The sequence below is a fragment of the Lolium perenne genome, chromosome 6 (assembly GCF_019359855.2).
Source record: "Lolium perenne isolate Kyuss_39 chromosome 6, Kyuss_2.0, whole genome shotgun sequence".
NCBI classification, from domain to species: domain Eukaryota; kingdom Viridiplantae; phylum Streptophyta; class Magnoliopsida; order Poales; family Poaceae; genus Lolium; species Lolium perenne.
In genome coordinates this window covers 214,459,240-214,470,293 of record NC_067249.2, presented here as the reverse complement: position 1 = coordinate 214,470,293, position 11,054 = coordinate 214,459,240, and positions in this window count along the sequence as shown.

The following is an 11,054-nucleotide window of genomic DNA, read 5'->3' as shown; positions in this document are numbered from 1 at the left end:
ATTAGCATAAGTAATAAATATAGAAGGGGTGATTATACCTTCTAGTGTGCAATCTTATGTATCTTTCGTGGTCCTCTGGCTATACATAACGGAACTATCTAGCAACACACTGCTCCTGGCCATCCGCAGCTCGGGCGCCCCTCCTCGTCGCCAGGATAGAGAACTCGACTTATGACAGGCACCAAGGAGGACAAAACCATGCCCATTCACCGCGGCCGGGAAGACGTTGTCGCCTTCATCGTGGTCCGTCGACCACAACTGCCACGGGGACGACTGAACCTACAAAGCCCAGATTCAAAACACCAAAACCAACACCATATATGCAAGCATTTCACTATACAGGAGCACCACATCAGTTCTAAATTCAGAGCACGCTTATTATATTTTCAGATATTAGTATGGAAGAAAAATTGTTAATTAGCATGTAATAAGCTCAGATCATACACCCCCACTACTATAGCTGAAACTAAAGCTACAACTTCCTCTTGGTTGATCTCAAAATAGTATGTTCTACTTCATTTCTGAACTATTCATTCTTCAACACATATGTAAGGAAAATGTTACTATAGAGAACAACGGTAGCTACATGAGTTCTTAGCTTCATCCATATAGCATAAATTTGAGGTTCTTTTCTTTCCCCTTCTAATTTTATGTTTCCCCTTTTTGAAATAAAATCATGACACCAGAAAAAAATAAGTGTCGATTTTAGTTCAGAGAATCAATTATTTGTGCCCTTGGACATAGATTTACCTAGCTTGCTTGAGGATGACCAAATTTAGTTGGGGATAATTATCTACTAAATTATCCTTCTTTCTTGCCTACCTTTTCTCTGCTTCACCTCCTCTATTCCGGCGAATATCCTTGGGAGGTATTCCATGTCTCGGATGAAATTTAGCAGCCTGACTTTCACAATTGAGCTTGCTAGCAAAGAGTTGTAGAATAGCAGTAGAATTTTATTTTTTAATGGGTGCTGATCATTAAGCATAAACATATGAAAACGAATTTTATTTTTTAATGGGTGCTGATCATTAAGCATAAACATATGAAAATGAAAATACCTTGACTATATTGGTTAATGCTAGATCTGAATCGTGTGGACTGGGGGAAACATAAGCTTCGGTAAATCAATATCTTGCATTATCTTTGTGGTGCAGAAATTATTTGCTTTAATTTTTCTATGATAATGTTGTCAAACCTGAAATTATAGTGATATAAATCAGAGGATAACATGGACGAAGTTGTGGTCCATCAAATCTGGATTACAGTGTATTTGCAGGCAAAGGATGGGCCACCCATTGTTTCTGATAATTCAAGCAATTTATGTAGAGAGAGGAGTAAATAAGTTGAGGCAGCGTTATGAACTCATTGGTAAATGAGATCAAGTAAATCAAATGTTTGGATTTGTGTAGGAATACCTCACGGCCAGCAAAGTGAAGTCCAACTCATATAAATTTTGATGTGTTTCTTGATCCTTTTATTCCTAGATGCATGCAATGAGCAAAAGGGCTTTGCACTGGTAGCTTGGGCCCGACACATCCTTGATCGATGAAATCCCCATGTTTGCACTTTTCACTTGTTCGCAAGTATGATTTTTTAGTATAGAAAGGCGCGTATTGGAAGACACAGATTAAATCCAACATAGTGGAAATGCAAATAATCTGAGCAGAAGGCTTAGCAAATATAAAGTCCAGTTAAGAACAATACCTCAAGATTACGAAATGATTCCTCCATGTGGAAACAATATTATTTCCACACATCCCTTGGTGGGGAAAAACGGCAACAAAATATGCACTAAAAATAATGAATGTTTCTTCATGAAAATATAAATGGCCAAACTGCAAATGCTCAAAAATGCATCAATTCACTTGCATTATTATTAATGCATCAATTCACTTGCATTATTATTACTTTATCAGAAAGTACATATTGTCAAGCACAAAGAACCATAAAGAACAAAATGATAGCTCACATGCCATTGGATTGATACTGATTGCATACTGTTAAAGCAAGAGTAGTAAACATCTTACAAAAAATCCAAAAAAATGAAACGGCTAAAATAAGCTAGGAAATGCCAAATTCTATGCCGAGGCATTAGGCACCGACATCAGCATTTCCTGACGTGTTGTAACACCTCGAAACTGTACAAATTAGTTAACTAAGAAAATCAATCAAGAAGAAAAATGAATGGGCTGAACCATAGAAACATGTTTAGTTGCAGTCCAAATGGTTCATCTTTAATGCATGTGTTGCTCGCCTTAGAACACTTGAGAGAACACAGTTCTCTAAGAAATTTAGTGTAGGCAGGTGCACTTTTTTAACTTTACTAATGCATTTTTGTGGAACATGGTTAGCTCAGGTAAACAATAAAAATAACAACACAAGTTGAACAAATGCTAGGAGATCAGATTCTGAGGCATTATGTGTTCCTTTAGCATTATAAGACACTTAACAGTAGTTAAATTAGCTTCTCACTGAAAATGACAACATGCTTTCCTTGGGTATGGTAGAATTGGGCCAAAAGTAATTGGAGAAAATAGTACATATGTTCAATTTAGGAAGTATAAATCAAAATTTGTTTCTTATAGCTAACCAAGGGACATGGGAAAAGCCAGTAGAATTTTCTTTTACTCTTGCAAGGGCACCTCTATGATGTACTGGGAAAAAACCACAGTTGCGGCCTAAAGTTGTTCAGTACACCTGTTATTTTGTCATTTGAGTCATGACACACATGACCTTGTATGGCATTCATATCACATGGATGCTTCTTTCATATATAAATTGTGAGCCATGAATCTCGGTTACACAATGTAGGAACAACTCACAAACTGAAACAAATGGACCATCTGCAAAAACCCATTTCTCTCAATTCCTTATTTTAAAAAAAAACTAACTGAATAAAAGAACATCTACTGCACCTCCTGTTGATCTTTTTTGCATATTTGTATATTAGGAAAGGAATTAAATGTGTTCATGTTTGATCTAATGTACATGTTTGTATGTCAATAGAGTCAGCATTTTCATTTAAAAGAATCTACAGAAAACCAGAGGAAGGTTTCCTTAACAACTTGACACATTGGTGGATAAAAAACATACAAACTATCTGCACACTGAAATTGCATGCACATATTAAAACTGCTACGGGGAAAATAAAAGTAAATAATTAATTGGGAAAGGGATTGAATTTTGCATAGAAACAACTGTCCTGATTTTGTTAAAGCCTGTATTATCTTATTGTAATTTTCTAATCGGCCTTTTCCATTAATATTAGGAATGTTATTTTTATAATCAGCAGGCAAAGTGTCGATCAAGAATTTCCAACGTATTGTTTAGTGTTTACCATCATTATGTTACAAAAACATGATAAGTAATTGTTTATAAACTGAAAGCAGTACCTGCTGGCTGATGCGGAGCATTAACAGACAGTGATGTCGACAATCAAAACAGAGTGGGCTGCCAAAAAACACCTCAATGGTTCAACCTGATGCAAACGACAGGCAAGGAAGCAACCTGATGCAAAGAAAAGGACGGGCAAGGAAGCAACCCGATGCAAAGAAAATGATTGTCAAGGCGGCAAGAACGACGAACAGACATTGGACCGTCCAGATGAAGTGCGGCAACAGCCGCAGGGCAGAGGCAACCACTGAACCAAACCAATTAATCTAACAGCTGCGCGAGAGGCGAAATCGACCAGATGAGGCACAAATGCAGAGCGCGGCCGAGCCGGCCAGCTCTACACGCCGGCGGAGCATCAGTGTGATAGGACAGAGCTGGTCACCTCGAGTTAGACACAGGAGGTGGAATCAACCAAGTGCGGAAGAATATGGCGGGCATGGTGAAGAGAAACGAAACCATGAGAGGCCACGGTCCTACAAAATTTCACAGAAGAAACAACATATCAATACTATAGCTACTCTGATACAGATCGCTTGAAAAGAAACATAGAAAACATAAGATAAGATCATAAGAACGTACTCTATTGCCACTCTCCAGGAGACCTCTACTTGAAGACCAGACCACACAGATTTGGTACAGCAAGATGCAACTGAAATCATCTTATCGCCCATTCGGAAAAATTCTGCAGTAAGCGATTTCACATTAACAAAACTGAAGTTCTCATTTTTATGTAAGAACAAAACAAACAAAAATCTAATCAACCAAACAGAAATACAAACACACCTCCATCGCGTGATTGTCCCCGCGAGCGTGGCTGGGCTCGGACGATGCGGCTGGACTCTAGCGCGCGCGGGGCATCGCTCGCCGTCCTACTCCTCGAGCACCTCCGTCCCGGTACTCTTTGCCAATCGCAGCCTGGATTCACTGCTCCTCAGGTCGAACCGCGATGCCCGGGGCAATGGCCGCAAGAACTGACGTAGAGGAGGCTAGGGCTTGCGCCCAAGGAGCGCGGGGGAGGGGGGAGCGAGAGCACAAGCGGCTTAGAAGAATACCACCGCCGCCTCTGGTAACGATTCCGTCCGCCATGACGTTGCCGCCGGAAGGTAACCTCGTCCGCGCGCCTCCTCCGCAAGCACCAGCGCCACTCCGACGCCTTCGCGTCCACATCTAGCAACCGCCCAGGCCATGTATTGGACGTGCGCAAGGCGGCGCCCTCTCTAATTATCCGGGATTACGCGGTGGCGGAGATTGAGAGGGCTCACGCAGGTGGAGAATGAGATGTCCATGGAGGATGGGAGAGAGCAACAGAATTTTCTACACCCAGTCAAAGCGGTGCCAGACCCTAAAGCTGCTACACACACATAAAGAAAAGGATCAAACGCACACGAAACGGCACCGCATAGACCCAAAGTACCTCTAAAAATTTCTAGAGAGCACCGTAAGTGCACACACAAAAAGTCTAGCAGAAATTTAAAGATGACGTGTAAGCTCCACGTTAATTCCGACCAAGCCTCAAAATTATGAGAAAAATGAAGTCAGTTGCCTTTTAATATAGTACTTATTCTTTTCAAAAATAGATTTTGACAAATCCTATGACAAAAATAAATTGAAATGTTATGTTTTCGATTCTGGGAATGAATGGTTTCCGAGAGGAGTTTATTGATTGAACTAAAGTTGTAGTAGGGGGGGTAATTTCTGTATTACGGTGAATGATATGCTAGGCCCCTACTTTCAAACAAAAAAAGGGGTTGCAACAAGGTAAACCCCTTTTCTCCTCTTTAGTTTAAGAGTGAATTCTGCTTTTTACCTCCTATTTATGCATTTCTGACACTAATTGCCCCATTGACTACAAAATTGTCAAGATTACACATTCTACAATATTTGGATCCTTGTTTTCTGGTGCGTATGCATTTGGCAAGGTGTGAGACGATAACCGGCATTCAAAAGTATATGTACTAGGACGAGGAATGGAAAAAATGGACAAGAGGAGTCTAGACATAAACGTCGACGAAGCTCTCCGATTTTTACAAAATTTGCCACGCCACATCAACGAAACATGCCTGTCCTGTCTAACAAAAACAAGGAAAATGCTAAACTTAGAAAAAAAAAATTGTATTTATGGTGTCCTAAATGTGATATTTTTTAAAAGTTTCGCTAAATGGGATAACATGTGTCACAAATGTACAATTATAGGGTAAAATGTGGGATTCACTCTTAGTTTAATATTGCAGCTGATGTCTTATCTTGATGTCTTATCTGTTCTGGTTCAGACAGAGCAAGATAATGGGCTTTTGCAAGATTTGGCTAGTGATCTGCTAGATAGTGGTACCTATTTTCTGGTATGATACTACCATTTTGTTGGAACTTATAAGATGATCTAGATGGAGCTAGGAACCTTAAGTTTATTACGTACATCTTTGAGCGGTTAATTTTTATAAAAGTGAGATTAACTATTTTGGTGACGCAATAGAAAAACAAGAAGATTATACTAGAACCTTTACGTGTAAAAAAATTCCTTTTTAATATCTTGGGGTTTCTATGCATTATAAGAAACTTGCTAATAGTGATCGGAAGGATTATGAGGATAAGGTAGAACATATTTGGGTCGTGGAAAGTCATGGTGGGCATAAAACCCGAAACCCGAACCTGAATTACCTGAAACCCAAATATTCGGGTGTAATATCGGGTGTCAATTGCCAAAACCCAAATTATTTTTCAGGAAATTCGGGAAACAGCCTAGGATACCCGATCTGCCCAATAAACCCAACGTATTCCAAAACCCATTATTCTTAGATGGTAACATGGCAGCCCAATAAAAACCTCTGCCCCAACTCATGTTTCGTCCACCGGCTCGACCTAGCCCCAAATCCCCATCTGTCTCAGCGCCTCCCAACCGCCACAGTGGCTAGCGGCCCACACACGCCACCGTAGCACAGCAGAACAACCGCCATGCCCGAGCGTTGTGTCGTCCGTCGCGCAGCTCCTAGCTGCTACGCCACTACCACACCACCTCTAAGCCGCCGCATCATCAGCTACCCGTCGACGCTCGCCATCACCCCCCCCCCCCCCCCCCCCCTCATCTCGCTATACTAGGCGACAACACGCCATCGTCCTACCTAGCGACCGCGTCTCTCCATTTTTCCAATGAGACAGCCACAAGCAGCTCCACGAGGACGACGCTACACCTCTGACCCTCCATTTTTTTGTTCACTTGTGTGTATTTCGGGCATTTCTGGATGAGACATATTTAAGTAATGTTACAAGCTTTATCATATTTTTTAGAGTGCCTAAAGTGTTTGTAAAAATATTTTTTTTCTTTCGAGCTAGATTACTTTGGCAGAAAAACAAAATGTGAAATAAATATCATTTGGTTTGTTGGGTGGATGTGTGTAGACCAACAGAACAAAGAGGGTTATGTTTAACTAGGCCACTCCCCTGGTGTTGCGTTATACTAGGCCACAACACGACGACGTCCTACCTAGCGCCAACGATCTCTCCATTTTTTCCAATGAGACGGGCACAACCAGCTCCGCGAGTGATATAGGCATCCCCAATGGGCCTGTCGAAGATAGTTGATGCAGGCGTGTGAGGCAGCTCCTTGTGACGGTAAAGCACACGTCCGTTGGGAACCCCAAGAGGAAGGTATGATGAGTACATCAACAAGTTTTCCCTCAGTAAAAAACCAAGGTTTATCAAACCAGTAGGAGATGAAGGCCACGTGAAGGTTGTTGGTGAAGGAGTGTAGTGCGGCGCAACACCAGTGATTCCGGCGCCAACATGGAACCTGCACAACACAATCAAACTACTTTGCCCCAACTTAACAGTGAGGTTGTCAATCTCACCGTCTTGCTGAAAACAAAGGATTAAACGTATGGTGTGGAGAATGATGTTTGCTTGCAAAGAACAACAGAGAACAGTGATTGCAGTAGGTTGTATTTCAGATGTAAAGAATGGACCGGGGTCCATAGTTCACTAGTGGTGTCTCTCCAATAAGATAAATATCATGTTGGGTGAACAAATTACAGTTGGGCAATTGACAAATGGAGATGCATATACATATCATGATGACTACTATGAGATTTACTTAGGGCATTACGACAAAGAACATAGACCGCCATCCAGCATGCATCTATGCCTAAAAAGTCCACCTTCGGGTTAGCATCCGCACCTGTTGTGGGTATACTTCATGGGTGTACCATCGACAGTGCCTAGATCCGGCAAGCCCGGGTGGCCCACAGACGGTGATGAGGCATGTGGCCCATCGGGCGGCGATTGTCGTTGATCATGAAGGAAGAAGTCCGGCCCAGGATCAGTAAGCCGGATCCTTACCGACGTAGGAGTAACCCGGATCCATGGAGGCCCATGAGGGACCCGGATCTAGGACGACGTGTATGGAAGGCGGATCCGTGACGTGCACGGCAAGATATTGTACCGTAGCTAGGCAATCTGTGATCCGGCTAGGACTCTCCATGTAAATCCTAGATCCGTGCGCCTTTATAAGCCGGATCCTGGGAGCCCTAGAGGCACAACCACAACTCATTGTAACAACGCGAAAGCGCCCAGATAATTCCAGACAAGCAGCAGTAGGCCCTGTCATCGTGCAGGTGTTCCGAAGCTGGGTAACTCGCGTACCACCGTCCCGTGTGCACTCCGCCCTATGGCCCCTACTTCTTCTCCCCCTCGTGAGGATCCCTCCTCCGAGGTACCGTCGATTAGGCAACGACAGTTGGCGCCCACCGTGGGGCCTGTGGCGTCTGGAGGCCGGAACCGGGAGGGTTCCGCCATGGGAAGCTACGACGACACCATCGCTGTGGGGCGCGTCCTTTACGCCGGGAATCTGCCGATCGTCCCTCCGGATGAGTGCTGGATTCCGGCTAGGACAAACCCCGTCAAGCTCTCCATCGTCCCAATTGGCGGCATACACATCTTCATCGGGGAAACCGTCGATTCCGACGGAAACCCACTGGTAAGTAACGCAGACGCGACCGCCGCAGAGCTGGACGCTGTCGCAAAGATCCGATCTGAGACGCAAGAGCTTCCCAAGGAAGATTCCGCCTTGGATCTGGAAATTTCAAAGCCCACCCAATCCGCCCCTGAGCAGGAAACAAAGGAGGAAGACCAATGCAGATCCGCCAGGGTCTCCCAGGTGTTAGAAAAGCAGAGGTGCCACTTCGTACACTTCTTGGCCCATACCGCCGGAACCGCCCCTCAAGAAGACGGAGCTGGTCCTGAGCAGGTAGAAGCACCGGAACACAACGCGGATCCGGATCAGGTTGAGCTTGTCGGAGAAAGCGAAGCTCCGGTTGAAGAGTCGAGTTTGGGAAATTCTGAGCCCAATTTCCGGAGATACCCCTCCATGGAGTCCGATGACTTCGTTCGCAAGATAAGGGAATACGGATACGATGATCAGCCCGAAGTCGACTCCGCCCAGCCCAAGCAGGTTCTCGCAACGGTAGCGGCCACTGGGACAACCGGATCTGGAGACCAAGCCAGCCAATCTGACCCCCAACCATCCCAACAAAGATCTCCAATGTCTCGGGTGCGACCCCAAAGGGATTCTTCCTCGGAGGAAATCCTGTCAGCAGAAGAGGTGGCCGCGCGAGCAGTTCTTAACACACCTATAACCCCGGGCGACGCCGCAGATCTGGAGGCTCTAGAGATCACCAGAAAGGAAATGCGGCCACAGCCAAGAAGCTCGCCGATACCGAAGCTGCGTTAAAGGTAGGGAGGGCAGATCATGCGGCTGGGCGGAAAACCGACAGACGGGACCGCGAGATTGCTGCCACACTCGAGCAGGTCAAGAGCATGAGGGCTGAGTGGGAGGTAAAGATGATCTATGCGCGAGGCGGAGGCCGATCGAATTGTTAGAGAAGCAATTCCGCCTCGCAGGATACCCTTCAACACGCCCGCATGAGCACCACCACTGGAAACCCCAAAGGACAACATGCAAAAAGCTGCGGAATTGCTGAAGAAGAAGGACGAAGAGGTTGATATCAACTATCTCCGCACACTTGTCGCTTCAAAGAATGCGGCAGCAAAGCAAGGCGGATACTTCGCGCAGGTTGGAATCCAACTGGATAGCGTGTATCTACCGCACGTAAGGACGCCCGCGCTGATCGGCATCCCGACGATGAATCACACACCGGATCCTCGGAGCGCGAGAAGAAGGAAAGCCAGGGAACACCCAAATCCGATCCCCGTACCATCAAAGACGCCACCGTCGATCCAAGAAAGGGAAAGGATGCAATGTACTACGGACGAGACAAATACCGCAACCCCTCTCCTCCGCCCAACGGTTACCCGCGACCCCCTCGCCGCCGTAGTCCAGCCGGAAACACCAGGCCCCCGAGGGCATGGTGGGATTGTTATCCGCGACAACGTCCGCCAAGAAACAAACGAGGAGCGCTCGCCGGAACCAGAACAATGTTCATGAGCCCGAGCCCGAAGGAGTCGGAATGAGGACCGTGGTCCAGAACCTCGCCGGAACCGCGATCCAGAACCTCGTCGGAGCCATGACCCAGAGCCTCGCCGGAGCCATGACCCGGAACCGCACCGGAACCACCAGGGCAGCCAACGCCAGGGCGAAGGCAGCCACAGGAGCCGGAGCCAGCACTAGGAAGGCCGAGGAGATTCGGATGGCGGAAGCAAGAAGTCGACCGCCCACCTCGCAGGTCTCCTCACCACCACCTAGCGGTGGCGGCGGAGGTGGAGGCGGAGGCAATGGCCGGAGATCTCGCTCTCGCTCAAAGTCTCCTCGCCATGGCTCGCGCGACGCGCGGGATCGCCTTAACGAGTACGTAACCGACTACATTGGTCCGAAGTGCTTTGGCGGGATGATTCGAGAGGAACCAAAGCCAAGGATGAACCTCAAGCTACCCGGAAATCTGAAGCATTATGATGGCACCGAAAGGCCGGATACCTGGATTGAGGATTACTACAATCTTTGTAACCTTCACGGAGGAACCCCTAACATCGCCTGCCGCATGCTTGATTGTACCTTGTAGGTCCAGCCCGGATCCGGCTAAGCGACCTCGAGAAGAATTCCATCTTTTGCTGGTTCGACCTGAAGAACGCTTTCGAGAAACACTTCAGGGGCACCTACAAGAGGCCTGCCACAACAAGCGACCTACTGTGCATGCATCCGTAAGAAGGGCGAAACATCGAGGAATTTCCTCACCCGATGGTTGGCATGCGAAACGAGTGCGAGAACGTCGACAACCGCACAGCAATGCACGCCTTCATTGGGGGCTTGCAGCGAGGAGGATTGCTACGGCACAAGCTAACTTGCATGGTCAATGCAAATCAACTGACGTTGGACGACATGATCACCATCGCCAGCGATCACACTGCCGCCGATGACGACGCAGGCGGTGATCTCGCAGCCACAGCAATCCCCTTGCATCAAGAAAGAAGAACCGTGACAACGGTAGCAACAGCAGCCATAAGCGCAAGAACCACGATGACCAGAAGAGTGGCGGATCCGAGATGATCGCCATGGCGTTTCAACGCGGAGGTTCAGGGAGGCGGCAGAGGACGCGGACGCGGAGGCGGAGCCGGCAGGGTCGGCGACATACCTCCGAGGTCACACCGGCGGATCCCGCGCCCCGCAAACCTATGAGGAATACAGAGACATGCCCCGCCCGGCCCATCCGGATCCGGCT